The sequence below is a fragment of the Equus quagga genome, chromosome 6, assembly GCF_021613505.1.
Source record: "Equus quagga isolate Etosha38 chromosome 6, UCLA_HA_Equagga_1.0, whole genome shotgun sequence".
Classification (NCBI taxonomy): Eukaryota; Metazoa; Chordata; class Mammalia; order Perissodactyla; family Equidae; genus Equus; species Equus quagga.
The window spans coordinates 93,946,400-93,964,272 of NC_060272.1; positions in this window are offsets into that span (position 1 = coordinate 93,946,400).

Sequence of the window (17,873 nt, forward strand, 5' to 3'; positions counted from 1 at the left end):
GTAAGTCAAAAGAGTACTGTGATCGAATAGGATAATTATTATAAAGATTAAATAAAATATTTGTATTACAAGAAAGAATATCCTCTTAGATTCTCTTGTTGCTAGGTTTCTCGATGTGAGTTATGTTCTATCAATTAATGCCCTTGTGTAAACTTTGATTTTTAAAAAAGTCAGGTGAGGAGACAGGAAGCAGCACATCTATTTTGCTGGCACAGAATATGGCAGGTGTGATAAGGCTCTAGGGCTGTCCTAGCAGCTTCCCAATTTCAGTTTATATTCCCTGCCACGGCAGAGGTAGTGTATTTTGCAGTCAGCAGTGGTGACAGCAGCTTCCTGGGTTGTCAGCTTTCTGTAAAAGCAGAGGTAAATTTAACAATTGCAGCAAAAGTAGATCAGCTCTGAACCTAGAAAATGTTCCGTAAATTTAGCCTAGAACCTGTTCACAGCTTTTTTTTTTTTTATCATTTTGTAGGTTTCCATTTCTTGATTTAAAAACTCCCTTCTGATTAACTAGAGTGAATTCTGTTGTCCGCAATTTAACCCTGATCAATATACCAGTCTTCTTCTTTAGCCACGTAAGGTCAACACTAATTAGAATCTCCAAAACCCTGCCAAATTTACTTTGCATGTATATTCTCTGTCTTTTCCTCAATCTTTCTACTCTGTCTTCTACAAGAATCATTTACATCTTATTTAATTATATGTAAGTTTATTGTTCCCAATTATTTTTCTCCTTCTCTCTTAGAGACATATTTCCCCTCACACACTGGTGTTAGCTTAGCCATCTGATTTGCTTTGGCAATGGAATGTGAGTAGAACATAAGCTAAGCATGAGTAGATGCTTTAAAAGCCATTGGCTTGTTCACCACTGCTGTTTCCTCTCTCCCACAAGAATGATTTGCCTCAGATAAGAGATGCTCCCTCAACTTAGAACCCAGAAAAGTGAGGTACAATGGGATAGAACCACAGATGATGCAGAGATGAAGATAACGTGAGCAGGATATAAATGTTTGTTTTTAAAAACCATTTTGGGGTTTTAGTGGAAGCTGTGCTACCGTAGACACAATCTTTGAATTTATTCCCCAGTTTCTTCTGCTTTGTCTTCTCTAAAACTCTTCTAAGTATATTTTAATTAAATAACTTAATGCAGAATTTATTATCAATCCTCTTATTCATAAATGTGTTTAGAAGGGGTCCTCTAGGGGCATAATCAGGGTCTTCTGTTTTGAACAAATAATATGTCAGGGAAAATAAACTATCCATTTCTTTATAAACTATTCTTATTCTAATAAATATATTTGGCAATTGTTTTTGTCTGCATTTTATACACCTTTGAATCTCCAGCCTCTATCCCAGTGCTTGAAAGAAAATAGATGCTTAATAAGTATGTTCAGTGCATGTATGAATGGATAAATTTATTTAATCTAACATGTGTGACAATTGGTAAGATGGCAGGATTTTTGCATCCATTTCTTCTAACATGATCCTCTTATTAAAGGTATCATGCTGAGTTCAAACCCAAATGACGAAAGAAAACAGAATTATCAGCGAAATGGGATTTAAAATTCAGAAAACTCATATTTTTCTTTCAGTTTCTTTAAATCCCTCATTATGGACAAATACAACACTACATTAAAGATCTTATTCCAACTATCTTCTATCAGCTCTCCCTTTGAAGAAGAAATATGTAGGAGGTTGTAGTTGGTGTTAGGACTTCTTTTGTTTTCTTCTCACCTTATATCTTCTTATCTTTTGAAGGAAGACGGCATGCCATTAAAAATATCAAGCTGACATTCAAGATGTCAAGTTTGTAATTTAGTTCAGTTCTAGAAAAATCAAAGAGAGGTACAGAATAGTGAAAATCAATGAATTATAGGTCCAAGTAGGATTTTTAAAAATGTTATATTCAGGGCATAAGAGGAGGAATGAGAGAGAGGCAATGGTTTGAGAGTGGGGTGCTTACAAATTGAAATTATGGAAGAAGTGCATTTATTGATAATAAAAAAGTCCAGGGTAGGATAATATAATGACTTTTTGAGATTGGATAAAAGATTAAGATATTAGAGGAGAAGGATCAAGGAACTTAAAGTCAAGGTATTAAAAGGAGCATTCCTGGGATTATTCAAATAACCAAGAATTAACAAAAGAGTGAGGTTTCATGGAATGACAATGAGCATGTTGCTAAAATCTTTTATGAATGCAGAAAAGTGGTCTGGATATTCTGTTACTGAAGATGTACAAATTTAAGGGTAAATACTAAAATAATGGAAATAAACATATAATTTCCAAACTAGTAGAAAGAAGATAAGACTGAAAAAAGAAAACTCTATCAATCCTATGAAATGCAGGAAAGATAAACCAAAGAAGCAAAGAAAAACATGTCAAATAAAAGAGCAATATAAGATGGTAGAAATAGAAGCAAATATATTAGCAATAACAATAAATATAAATGAATTAACATCACCAGATACAAAGATTCTCAGACTGTTTTAAAATATATATAATTTATGTAGGTATATATTTCAAAAATGACACCTGAAACAAAAATTAAATGTGGGGTGCTTTAATGTAAAGGGATAGTAAAAAACGTACCACACAAAACCTACCAAAAAGACATTACCAGAAAAATTTGACTCTAAGGAAATAAGCACTGTTATGGATAAATAAAGTCATGACATAAGGATAAAATAGCCCTCCATGTGACTGAATTACTCTCACCTTTTGATATTTCTAAGACACTAGCAAAATGTTGTTCAGCCACACTTTTGGCTTTCTCTCTAAAGCACGATTTCCTGAGAGTAAATTTCCTAATGGACGCATCTTTTTCAGTCTGGGATAGACTGAGAACTTCCCAAATCATCCAGTTCTCGTGTGTTTTTGGTTAACAGTTCTTCCTCAATCTAATGCATTCCTCTCACATTTTACTATAAGCAACAAGAAGAAACTAAGCTATACCAAGCAACAACAAGACACTAAGACCCTTTGAGTGGAAATCTTCACAGCTAAATATCCAAGTTAATCATTTACAAGCTTTGCTTTTCACATAACTGCAGGACATAATTCAGCTAATTTTCTGCCATGAAATAATAAGGATCCACTTTCCTCCAATTTCCAATAACATGCTCCTCATTTTATTTCCATCTGAACCCTTACCGGCTGAGCCAGTATTTCAACTAATGGTCTGCTCAGGACGATTTAGGTGTTCTCTAAAACAATATACATTTTGTCTACCATGTTCTTCACTTCCTCTGAACCCTCGCTAGCAAAATCTTTTACATCCATATTTCTACTAATATTCTCTGTAAGACAATCTAGACTTGTTTTATCAAGCTACCCAAAATTCCTCCAACCTCTGCTCACTGTCAATTCCAAAGCCACTTTCACATTTTAAGGTCATAGCAGCCCCATTCTAGATAACAAAATAGCAAATTCGTATTGCTGCTGTAAGAAATGATCACAAATTTAGTGACTTACAACAACACAAATTTATTATCTATGCGAGTTTATTATTTATGCAGTGTTGGAGGTCAAAAGTTCGAAATGTGTTTCAATGAGGAAAATCAAGGTGTCAACAGAGCTGCATTCCTTGTGGAGACTCTAGGGGAGAATCCATTTCCTTTCCTTGTCCAGCTTCTAGAGGCCACCCACATTCCTTGGCTTGTGGCCTCCTTCCATCTTCAAAGCCAACAAAGGACAGGCAAGTATTTCTCATACTGTATCACTCTGACGCTTTTAAGGATCCTTGTGATTATACTGAGCCCACCCAGATAAAGTAGGATAATGTCCTTATTTTAAGGTCAGTTGGTTAGAAATCTTAATTCTACCTACAACCTTAATTGCCCATTGTCATGTAACGAAACATACTCACAGGTTCTGGGAATGAGGACATGGACCTGTTTGGTGGAGGGACCAGTATTCTCCCTACCACAGACAGGATGTGAGGATTTAAAAAATTAAAGACAGGTTTTATGAAAAGATTAGGAAAACACATACATACAACCAAGAATGAAGAATGAATAAATCTCTGGATGCAGTTCAGATTTAAAATTTATAAGAGTCTATTATACAAAAATTTATGACAATACAATTAAAATTTGAGATGAAATGAACAGTTTGATGTAACTATATAAAACATATCATGCCAAAAATGACTTAAAAAGAAATAGAAAAACTAAATAGACCCATGGAAAAACTAAATAGATCCGCGAAAATGTGCAACACTAGACCTAAAAGGTTTAAATAAATGAACATTGCAGCAAACTTTCTAAAAACAGATCATTCTTATGCACAGTTCAAGAAAAACATAATAGAGGAACAAGTTTTCAACTCATCTTATGACACTATTAAAGTGTTAATACTATTATCTGATAAGGACACTATGAGAAAGGACCATCACAGACAAATTTTAAGTAATAAGTTAATTTAAATTTTAAATAAATTGTATGCAAAGTATTAATAAATCATCAATGTATAGTAAACAATAATAATAAATCATAACCAATTTGAGTTTTTGTCAGGAATTCAAGTAATTTTCAAGGAATTCAAGGATGGTATTACACTATGAACTATTGGTATAATCTACCTCATTAACAAATTAAAGGAAGAATAACATTATCACCTCAATAGAAGCAAAATACATAATCTAAAAAGTAAATTGAATTTTCTTAACTACTATCCTTAACCTGTAAAGATTATCTTGCTAAAACTTGTAGTAAATTTCATACTCAGATGTAAAATGTTAGAAAGTTTCCTCTTAAACCCAGTCAAAAGGACACGGATGCAGGCTATTACTGCTTCTGTTCAACCGTGGACTAAATATTTTAGCCAGAAAAAGAAGATAAGGAAAAGAAGTAAAATATGTCAGGATTTTGAAGTGCAGCAAACATTGCTTATTGCTCACTCAATGGCTGGTCCTCCACCTTCTTTGCCGCTAGAGTTTGCTTCCCTCTAAAGAGGCAAAATATGCCCTGTGTGTGTTCCCATCATCTCTTGAGGTTTGAGAAAGTTTGCTGAAAGAGTCCCTGGAAGGCTCACTCTCTTCATTTCTGTCCTTCCGATTACTAATTACACAACTGTTTCTCAGGCTTCACATCCTTGCAGCTCCTGCAGCATTGAACATCCTTCAACACCCTTTTGGCCATCACAGAATTGATCAAACTTGTTTTGCATCTTACCTCATTACCTCCCTCCCTTTGTGCTTCATTTTTCCCTCTTTTCATCATAAAAAGAGTTTTTCAAAAGGTTTTGTAGTCCAACCTTTGTATGTCTTTCTTCTACTAGTTTTCCAGCTGTACACACCGCAACTTTTTCTCTCTCTGACCCCTGTGGACATAACTTTCATTTCTGCATCTCCTGTCCCAACCTCACTATAAATGGCACACTGTGCACCTCCCTTCCATTCCATGAGTGTTCTACTGGTAACCCAGATTCAGCCAATCAAATTCATAAAATTATACTGAAGATGTGTTTCCTGACATCATTTTTCTATGAATAAGTTACCTCAAGTCCTTGTTTTGCATAAATAGTCAGTACTAATAATACCATAATTGTTACACTATGCAGCCTCAAATCTTAGCTTTCTCCTTGATTTTTCTCTTCCCTACATTCTACTGCCAAACTGATCATCAAATCTTAATTCAACCATAAAATGGTCTGCAACGGCAAAATGGTGTTTTTCTATTTAAATTTCCATTGACATTATATAACTAAACCTTCAATATTGCTTCCTGGTGTAGCTCCTCTCCAAAGGTGGTCTCCAATGAGCCTCATCTTCTGATATCCACATACTATGTAGTTCTCTCCCACATTGAAACTGGGCTGGCCGGCCCGGTGACACATATTAACCAATATGGCAGAGGTGCCAATTCCAGAACCAAGCTTTACGAACAGGCAAATTTCACTTTCTTTTTCTTAGAATGCTCACTTTTGGGAACCCTGAATGACCAGGTAAGAAGTCCTGATTTCCTGATGGGCAGTCCATGTGGACAAACCATATGGAGAGGCCACGTGGAGAGAAAGAGAGTTCCAGCTATCGCAGCATCCTTGTCAAGTCTCTCGATGACTTCAGCCCCAGTCACCTTCTTACTGTTATCACACGAGGGACATCACAGGATACTAGTGCAAAATCCACCCGGTCAACCCAGAGAATCAAGAGAAGAAAATAATTGTGGGTGTCCTCCTAAGTCGTTAGAGTTAGTTTATCCCACAGTAAGAGATAATGCAAACACTAACCTAAATCTGTATGAAAATGATAACATTTGTATACCTCACTTGAGTAAACAACTGAGGCTGAGAATTGACCAGGGTAAAGTTGCGCTTACCCGGAACTCCTTTACAGCTTTTATTCCCTAACTATGCCGTACTCTCCCGTCCCTAAGTTTATGATCATGCGAGCCTCTGATGGTGAGGTCCTTTTGGCTCCAAGAGTGGCCATCCCCATACGCCAGTCAAAAACCCACTAATCCTTCAAGACCAGATTCCCTGACTCCCCTTTGCTGTGAATCTCCCCCAAAGCTTCCAGAAGAATATGGCTTTCTCCATTTCTTTTGAATCACTGAATCACTATGTCTCTCATTAATGTGGTTGATTTAACTTTAGCTATCTTTTTAATTTTTTTTTTAAGACTAGGTCCTTTCCTGTCTACTAGATCAAAATGCACTTCTTCATCTGTGCCTCTCATCAATGCCTTTTAAAACAGTAGAATATTTGTCAAGGAGAGTATAAACCCTCAATGTGCATTTAATTTTTCAGGGTAAAATATGCTTGTGGGGTAAAGACAAAGTAATTAAGTTCTAGTTGGACAAAGTTAAGAGCAGGCTGAGTGAAATGAGGGGAGAGTCTTTGGGGCGAAAGATAAATTTTCAAGACTATTTTGACACACTTTTTAGAGATTAGTCCATCATATTTATCAAATTCCCTGGAAGTATTTTTCTGATATTATTTCCCATTGCCATACTAAACTATCAAAATACCCCGATTTCTAATATTCTAACATTTTAGTGTCTTGTTCTCCAAACTGCCTTTCATAAGAAGCATGGCAATCTTTTGCCCTACTACCAGTCTCAACTTGTGTTCAAGAGAATACAGTTGCAGAGCAAAGAATAAACTATTTAATTCTTTCTGTTTTATGATCATAAATACTAAACATCAGAGTAAGATATAACATAAAAACCCATGTTTAATTATAAATAGAAATAGACTCTTATTTCCTAATACATAGGGGAAAAAAACAAAGATTTAAAATACAGTGTGAAATGCCCCCAAAAGAATCCCAGCATAAAATAATCCCAAACTTAGAATCGCAGCTCTACAGGCGGCGAGGTGGCGCAGGGGTTAAGTTCGCACGTTCCGCTTCTCAGCAGCCCAGGGTTCACTGGTTCGGATCCCAGGTGCGGACATGGCACCGCTTGGCACACCATGCTGTGGTAGGCGTCCCACGTATAAAGCAGAGAAAGATGGGCACGGATGTTAGCTCAGGGCCAGGCTTCCTCAGCAAAAAGGAGAGGACTGGCAGTAGTTAGCTCAGGGCTAATCTTTCTCAAAAATAAAAAAAAAGAATAGCAGTTCTATAATAATTATTAGTGAGGAAAATTGCATTAGCATCAATAACACAGCTGTTGACACCTCACAACACATAACAAGCCGTGTTGTTGCACAGCAGTCAGAATGAGCGGGAGCGGGAGCTTAATAAGTGCTATCCCTGATAATAAATTAACATCACATTTTGAATATGCACAAAAAATTGACCAACCCAAGCAAAAATTTTTCCACTTTCCCCAGTGGACTTTTTCCTGGCAGTAAAATAAATGAAATCATCATTTTGACTCTCCTCACCTGACACCCCGGTCAGCTCTAGGTAAAATGCTGCCATATGAAAGCCTCTGGTTTGTTGCTACTTGAGCAGCATATGCATCACCCTGGAGCTTCTTAGAAATGCAGAATCTCGGGCCCACCCAGAACTGCTGAGTCCTCATCTGCATTTGAACAAGGTGCCTCAGGAAATCGGCTTGCACATTAAAGTTTGAGAAGCCCCGCTCTAGTTCATCTCACTTGTTGGTTTTCTCTTTTGATCTACTTCCCTACAGGGTGTTCTTGCCTGGATAAATCATTCTTTGTACAGGGCAAGTAGGCAAGTGGCTATTTTACAGGCAGAACAATATGTTCATAACCTGCCTTTGCTGTTACTTTCTTCTTCTAACATTGTACCCATCAATGGCTTCCCTGAGTCATCACACATGCTGGCCTGATTCAGGGCAAACCAAAAGATTTTCATCTCTTTGTGATGTTTCATCCCCTTTTCACTAGAGCACAGAGAAAAGAGAAGCAATGTTGGCTGCTCTCACTCTTCCTTGCCAGCTTCCCTCTCCCCTGCTGCCTTCAGAAATAGGGGCAATTAACACCCAGGGTGAGTTCAAATAAAGCCCACTGTATTTTCATCCATTTGCAAAATTTTTACAGAAACTTCCCTCTTTTAACAGGTCATAGTAGTAGCTTTAAATAAGCACACTGCTATCCAGGGGTCTGAACTTTTACGGGTGTAGAAATTGTTGAATTTCCAGAGCAAAAGACAGTCTAATACCTTCGGTTGTTTAGATGTAAGAAGAACACATGCTATGAATTGTGCTTGACAACTTCCAGTTCATGTAAAATAATAGGGAGTTTAACTAGCTATGATTTATTTTAATACCTCTGTAAGATTTTTTTCTCAAAAGGAAATTAACATGCCTCTGATTTAGAAGAGTGAGCTTTTAAGAAACCAATCCTCCCACAAAGAACAATTAATCACCCTGGTCAAAATGCAGAAAAAAAAAAAAATCTCATGGGAGGACCTGAAGGGATCTGGAGACTGAAAAGCAGGCATATTGGGGAGGAGAGTTGAAACTTGGAGCACAGAGTGAATTCCTTATTTTGTTACAGCTTTACCCTGAGGTCGGCCACAGTTGAAGCGATGGTTAAAACCATGATAAAACAAAATAAAGCAAAACAAAAACTAATCAGCTTTTAACCCACAGAGAGGAGCCCTAGGGTTAGCACAGCCTTAGAGAGTGATGGAGGAGCCCCAGAATGGAGAGAGACAGAGAAGGCAATCACTGGCTGACCACTGCATCAGGATTGCACAGGGAAGGCTGAAAGCAGTTAAGACCTGGAGCCTAAATAGCTGAACTCAGAAGTGAACCATGGCCCCCACAGGTGTCATGGTCTGCAGTTTTCATCTACCCAAATGAATTGTCTGGCAAAACAAAAATATTAACGTTTGTTGGAGCAATATGACACTTTAGATCACCCACAACACAACATTTATAATATCCAGTATATAATCCAAAAATTACTTGACATACCAAGAGCCAGGAAAAGTTAACCAATTCTAAAAGTAAAAGACAATTGATGCACGCTAACCCTGAGATGATTCAGATGCCGGAACAACTAGACATGGACTGCAAAGCCGTTATTTGAACTATGATCAGGTGAGGTCAAAGAAAATACATTTATGCTGAATGAAAAGGTAGAAACAGCAATAAGTAGGAAATGTGAAAGAAAAGAAGCAAATGGAAACTTTAATCTGAAAATATAAGCTCTCAAAAAATTCGCCGAATGAGTATAATACCAAAATAGAGATGGCAAAGAAAGAGTTGGTAATCTTGAAGATAGATCAATTGAAAGCATAAGGTTTGAAGAAGAGAGAGAAAAAGACTGGAAAAAATAAGAGTATCAGGAATCTATGGGACAGTTTCAAAAGGTCTTATATACAGGTATTTCTCCCAGAAGACGACGAGAGAAGAAAGGGGGAAGAATGAGATATTTGAACACATAATGACAGAAAACTTCCCAATTTGGTGAAAGATATACATTTATAAATTCAAAAAGCTTAGCAAGCCCAAAATTGGAGTAATTCCAAGAATTCATGCCTGGAGATATCACAGTCAAATAAAGGAAAGCTAAAGGAATTTGTCCTGACAAGGCAATGATGCAGCAAATAATAAAGGAAGTTTTTCAGGCTGAAGAGAAATTATACTAGAAATTCAGATCTCTAGGAATGAATGAAAATCATCCAAAATCGTAATAAATGATCACACAGATGATTACAAAAGCATAGGCAACTATAAAAGACCATTTTACAATTTATTTAAAATCCATGTGACTTTAAAGAAAAAGTTGAGGAATTTATAACGTATTCAAAAAGTTAGAGCTAAATAGTCAATGAAAATCAAAATAGCATTCTATAAAATATTCAGAAGGCAGGAAAAGAAAACAGAGGAAGAGAAAACAAAGCTAACAAACTAAAAACAATATAACGGTAGACCTAAATCCAAACATAAAAATAATTCTATTAAATGCTAATAGACTAAATTTTCCAATTAAAAGAAAAAGATTATAAAAATGGATACAAAAGCAAGATCGAATTGTATGCACAGAAAGTGTTTAAGCAAATGCAACAAAAAATATATGATGCAAACAGGAAGTTTAAGAAACCTGGCCTGTATACATTAATATTGCATAAAATAGACTTCAAGACAAAGAATATTATTGGGAATAAAGAGGTACATCTCATAACGATAAAAGAGTTAATATATGGAAGATATGTCAATCATAAATGTATATAAATCTAAAAAGTCTCAAAAATACATAAAGCAGCAATTCTGAGAGTACAAAGCAGTGGTTCTCCATGTAAGATACTGGTTATTTGTGGGGATATTTTTGGTTGTTATATGATTATAAGGTGCTTTTAGCATTTAACAGTCAGAGACTCAAGATGTTGGACATTCTGCAGGTCACAGTATACTCCATACCTGAAGAAATGTCCCTGATCCCACATGACTTCCCAATCTCTTACCAGAAATTCATGTGGTGAAAACCTTTTTTTCAAGTTATCTGAGTTCAGAAATTACCACTAAGTACAAAGAATTTTCAAGCAGTTTTAATTTACAGTGAATTCTCTAAGAATGCAACTACTGTGGAAGTCAAAGGATGATTATGCTTTCATTTGGTTTTTGTTTATTTATTTATTTTTGGAACTTACCAAAAGTTCTATGTGGTTTCATAAACAAATGTCACAGACAGTAATGACTCTTTCCGGATTTAAATCACCAACGTAACACACCTGCATTGGTTTGCATGTGTTGCTGTTGCATTCATAATGATTCTATTATAGGAGCTAGTGTATATCTTAGCTGTCTCAATCTATAGTCAAGCTCAAACACTTACAAATAGAAGTAAATATTTTCTTACAAATTACTTTCATTTATAGTAAAATGAAAGGTAAAGCACTGTGTTGATTTTTCAAATTATGGGTGTAGGTGAGTTTCATTTCAGGATAGTAAAATGGACTTGATGAGCCAGGCTGTTGGATATGATAGAGTAGATATCCATCATCTAGAGGGAAGGCAAGTAGACAAATGATTACAAAAGCATGAAACACTTGCTAAAATGGAAGAATGTACATTCTAGAGAAGGTGTATTAGTTTCCTATTGTTATCACAAATTTAGTGGCTTAAAGGATCAGAAATTTATACTCTTGTGGTTCTGGAGACCAGAAGTCCAAAATGGATTTCACTGGACTGAAATCAAAGTGTTGGCAAGGCTGTGCTCTCTTTCGAGTCTCTGGGGGGAGAATTTATTTCCTTGCCTTTTCCAATGTCTAGTGGCTTGTGATCCTTCATCCGTCTTTAGAGCATATCATTCCAATCTTTGTGTCTGTCTTTACACAGCCTTTTCCTCTAATCTCCCTCCCTCACTTTTACAAGGACATTTGTGGTTACACTAAGGCCCCTTGGATAATCCAGAATAATCTCATTTTAACATCCTTAACTTAAGCACATACATCATATAAAGTAAAATTCACAGGTTCCAAGGATCAGGTCCTGGACATCCTTGGAGGGCATTATTCAGCCTCCCACAGAAGAATGTACAGCAAGGCCTGCCCAAGTCAACTTGGGTAGTTAAGCAAAGCCTCACAAAGGAGGGAAGTTTTAGTATAAGACCTGGTGAGCATTTGTCTTGTTAAAAACTAATAACAACAACAGCTAAGTAGGGGAGGGACCAGACAGAGTTTGGAATAGAAGGGGTTTTCCAGAAGGAAGAAAGCAAAGGGAAACATGTAGGGAGGCGTGAGAAAGAATGTCATGTCTGAGGGAAGGGCAGTTGAGTTCAATACTACGGCAACTTGAGAGAAAATGGACAGCAGAATGAGTCATGTACAACTCTGTAAGACATAGAAAACAAAATTTAGTGGATTTTTTTCCTGTAGACAATGGTGAACTATTGAGGAATTCTAAGCAGAATAGCAATAAAATAAAAGTGAGTCCAATGAAGGTCATTTAGATAGGAGGCTGGTAACGCATACTGGACAGTAGTACAGGCTAGAGATAATGAGGACCCAAATAACGTCCTCTAAGAAAGAATGTCTTTTTGGGTTTTTTCGGGGCTATTTCTATTTTCAAATAATCATCTTATTTACAATCCTGTGTCTTTTAATGACAGACCATAAATTGTGGAGTTTTCTTTTTTAAACTCATTATCTCAGATTTTTAATATGAGGGTCATACACCAGGTCACGCCATCTCTGAGGACAGTCAAAGAGCAGTGATAGGCCAATTCTCAGAAACCTGAGGGAAAATAAAAATAAATCTCTGTCTCAGAAAGATCCACATTGCCGAACCTTTGCCCTACTTGATGGGAAATCACCTTTGAGAAGCTTTAATTTCAGTCCCCAGAGCCCAAAAGGGAGACCGTTTTTCATATCATTGTATTTTTAAGTGTTGCATTGTTTTGCATCTCAAAAAAGAAAAAAAGAAAAGAAAATGTATTCACAACATTCCCATTAACAGGATCAGAGACTTAAAATATGACTACATTTGAAAAATCCTCCAGAGATTTCTTTTCCTATTCCTTTGTGAGAAAATTAAGGTTAGAAGTTGGAAAACTTCTTGGCCGAAAAATTTTTCTTTCTTTTTTTTCATGTATTTATTTTATTTTATTTTTTTTGAGGAAGATTAGCCCTGAGCTAACTACTGCCAATCCTCCTCTTTTTTGCTGAGGAAGCCTGGCCCTGAGCTAACATCCGTGCCCATCTTCCTCTACTTTATATGTGGGATGCCTACCACAGCATGGCGTGCCAAGTGGTGCCATGTCCACAGCCGGGATCCAAACTGGTAGACACTGGGCCACCGAGAAGCAGAACATGAGCACTTAACCGCTGCACCACCGGGCCGGCCCTGGCAGAAAAATTTTTCATTCATTCAACATGATATTAAAAAGCACACTTCTGTGTCTAAAGTACAATTAAGCTCCCAGAGCCTCTTTCTTTATCCATAAAGCTGGATGTTTTTTATTCTCCTCAATTTGTCTAAAATCTTATCACTGGGTAGTAGTGGATCATGATTTAACATTCTCAACTGTTTCCCACTATCATTGGAATGTAATTTAATATAAATAAACAATATAGGCCTCCTCACAAAATCCTTCCCTTTCTTCCTTCCTTCCTTTCTTCTTCTTTCACTTCGTGCCCTTTCTCTCTAATTTATCTTTAATTTGACTAATAAAATTAAATTGAATATCAGTTACAGAGGAGGCAGTTTGAAATTGGAGTCATTCACCACTTCTCCTGATAATGTAAAATTTATCCTTGCCCAGGCACTCGCTCTGCCTCCTTCAATGAAATGGCGACAGGAAGGCAGTGGCAACGTCACAGACCAATGGTTCTCAAAACGTAGTCCCTGGAAGAGCAGCACCAACATCACCTGGGAACTGTCTAGAAATGCAGATTTTTAGACCCAACTCAGATTTATTGGATCAGAAATTATGGAGGTGGGGCCCACCCATACATGTTGTAACTAGCCCTCCAGATGATACTGATACACCCTAAAGTTTGATGAGTGCAGTCATAGACTGCACAAGAAGTCTCTGATTGTCCTCTGCAAAATGAGGATAATATTGACAACCCCACAGGCCTACTGTCATACTTAAAAGGAATGAAGATCTGAAAAGTATCTAGCAATGGGATTGGAAAGTATAACAGGTGCTAAATACATGTTCACTCAGATAATGATAAACGTGTACCTGCTGAGTGTAAGGCACACACGGGAGTAGACATTAAAAGAACATGAATCGGAAACAGACCTCAAGCGATCTTTGGACTGGGCTGGGGGTTGAAGAGTGAGTAACACGCAGGACTATAATGGAAATTAGGAAATAAGTGCCCTGACAAAGGTGCAGATAAAGCACTGGCATGGGGGAAATCAGGGTAGGAGGCCATTTCTGGATAGAAGCCATTTGAGAGAGGCTTTAAAGGGTTGGTAGGATCTGGAAACATGAAGACGAAGATTAGGACACCTCTGACTTCTGAAATGGCTTGTGAAAGATGTGTAGGTTGAAGAATAGAACAGATATACAGAGAATAAATTAGTTGGCTAAAATGTAAAGGGCATGCCTTAGAGGAGTGGAAAATGTTGGAAGGTCAGATTAGCAGCAGATTGTACAAGATACCAGACTGAGGATTTTGAACTCTAGTATTTAGAGAACAAAAATCCAAAAAAGTTTTGGACAGGAGAGTGACATATACAGGAGAGTTTCCAGGGCCAAACTTAAGATTGGCTTTAAAAAAATAAATTTAAACAGAGATATCAGTAAGTAGGTTGATTTTCCAGTGAACAAATTTTCAGGGAATGTCTACTATTGATTGCGGTAGACTCATGGACATAAAGACTCAAAGTCACAAGACTTGGCTTCAGTGAGTCAACAATCTAGTGGTGAAGATGAACTGTCAGATGCCAAGTGAGAAGAAACTATAGGTAGCCCATAAGAGGGATATATGGCTACTGTAAGAAGTCAGGCAAGGAGAAATTATTCTGGAGCCTTACAAATTAAGGCTATCTCCTCTCCCTCAATGAGATTGTATTTTCATTCTTTTTGATTACACTGAAATTAAAATCATAAGATAATGAAAATCAAAGTCCAATTATTTCCTACTAATTATAGTACTGGGTTTAACCTTCAACGCTTCTACAAAAAAAAAAGATTTAAAACATTCAGCTGCCTCAACAGTCTCTGGACTCCATTACTCCTGTAAGAGTAGATCATGGAGCTAAAATGAGAATAGATTCCAGAGGGATTTCCCTGCTTCCCATAATCAAGTCCCTGATGGGAAGATCAAGAAAATGTTGGAAGGGACATTGTCTTTCTCAGTGCAGAAAGAAAGTATCCACTGTGACTTACAATCATATCTTCTTTTACCTTCTTGGTGACCCTGATAAGCAAGCTTTCCCTTAATCTTTTCTAGAAAAAGAAAAAAGAGATTATATAGGTATCAGAAGAGCAAGCAATTAAGCAAGCAAGCAGATAAGTAATGAATAACAGGGGACTCATAGACGTTACACATTCTCCTCCCTAATTTCAAATAGAGAGCCTGTCCCTGGAAAGAGTCAGATTTTTTTATAGGCTTCTTGTGCATAATAATTAAAATCTTTTAATTTGAACTGCTTCCCATGAGAAGGAAAAATGGAGGTCAGTAGGCTCTCCAGCCCCATGTAAGGGATTTTCTGGAGGGTCTACCTTAATAGGAATTTTACTCTGAAGGATACTGCTTCAGGTTCGATAGATAGCAAACAGCTACTTTTTCACCAGCTGATTCCATGCGAAATGCAAGGATACAAAGATGTTTCCAGGAGTGAAGCTCCAGATGCCATAATTTCCATTACTGAAAATATGAAAGGTTAGATGTTTACAGAATCCACTCATGGTTCATCACAATTAAAAATTTTAGATATTAAAAAACAATACATTCAGTTCACTTCATGGATGAGAGAATGAGAAAGTATGATTAATTCCTCAGAAGCCAAAAATGACAAGATATAATGAATTCACAGAGGTGAGGGTGTGGGGGGGTCAGAATTGGCCACCCCAAAATGTGCCTCTTTGGCATGAGGATTGTTTTAGGCTGGTTACTTTTAAGGAACTGCAGACAAGGCAGAAGCTCTGAAAAGTAGAAGTCACCCTTTGTAAGAGACATGTACATTTGTAAGGGAAGTCTCCAACTGTAAAGGTGTCTCCCTCACTGTGCCATGAAGAAGGGGGGCAAGGACTTAAATTTGCATAATAACATTACCTTTGTTTACTGTGCTTTTCTGGTAATCTCCTGTAACTGACTCCCCCCACCCCCAACATCCTCCTTTGCCTTTAGCTGAAGATGGTATTTAAGATGAGAGCCTCCACCATGTTGGTGAGTTGCTCAGTTTTCCTGAGTTTCTCCCACCTATACATGTTATAAAGCTTTGTTTGACTTTCTCCTGTTATTCTGCCTCATGTCAATTTAATTCATAGCCCAGCCAGAAGGACCTAGTGTGGATAGAAGAACTGTCTTCCTCCCCTACAAGGGAACTCTGGGGCCAGTGTTTGGTCTTGGGGATGCATCCCTTGCAGGTAGACCAGAACTTAGATTTTAATGGACCATCCACTGGGGACTAAAAATAAAGCCTGAGATGAAAGAAGGTGCAAGATCAGTTCTGAGACCCCAGATAAATCTAGGCCCTCCCAAATTTCACGTGCCTATGTCTGTCTTTGCTCTGGTAGACCCAAGAAAAAGAAATCCTTTCTCTGAGAATTACTAACCAAAGCCTGCACAAATGTGGATTTAAGGCCAGAATTTATAACAACTATCTAGTCTGAAAAATCCACTAATGCCAAATTTAGTTTAAATTTGACCTGGGTTGATGATTGTCCTGAGGTGCCTAGCATAACCAAGTAAAATATCTATTTGGAGGAACACACTTAAGACCTGGTCTCAAAGAATTTCCACAGATAACGGTAAAAGGTATATGAACTTTTTATATAGATAGATGCATTGTTCAAAATAATAAAAATATTGGAAACATCCCAAGTGACCATTAACAGTATAACAGATGAATAATTTTGGTGTAGTCATATAAAGGAATATTATAAAGCATGAAAATGAAGAATATTTCTATTTATCTATCTACATATATATATGTCAACATGGAAGAATTACAAACAGCAAAGAGAGTAAATCATAGAAAAAATTATAGAATGATTGTATGTATAAAAGTTGAAAAGGAAACAAAACTATATATGGGTAGTACATATATACGTATATCTGTGGTAACACGAGCTGCATATATATGTGGTGTATCCATAAATCAAACATGTGGCTCCTTGGGTGGATGGAAAGGGATACATAGAGACAATAAAAGGTGTTTTTAACACATGCTTTTAAACTTCATGGAGAGTACATGAATATTTATTTTATCATTTTTCATAATTATTATATTTAAATTATATATATAGTTTTGTATTTTTGATATCTTTCACAAAAAGAACACAGGCAGAATCAATTTCTAAATGATGCATGCATAAAATTTATGATGAGCTGTACAAAGTTTTCACTCTAGTTCAAAAGGACAAAAAGATGAAAGTTTAGTTATCACAGTATGATAAAAAATGGATGAATGACATAGCAGTCAGTGTAAATATTCCATTACAAATACCAATTTTGTTTCAAAAAAATACTGGTCATCATAACAAATTTACTGTTGTCATATTGACTGTTTTAAGTCTGTAATATTGCTTTTTTGGGTAATAGTTGCATAGGAGCTAAAATCCTAAGAAATTTTTGGCTTTCTTGGTTTAATAGCTTTGGTTTAATAATTGCACAAAAGCTATAATCCTAAGAAACTTACACCTATTTTTATACTTGTTATTCTTGTACACATTTGGGTCTTATTAGAATAGAATAATTTAGGATAATAAAGAACTAGATGAAGAAAAAAGAAAAGAAACAGGAGGGAGGGAAAGAAGAAGGAAAATTAAGAGAAAGAGATGTTTCATGAAAAGATGTTAAGTTCTATTTTACAGATAAAGGATTT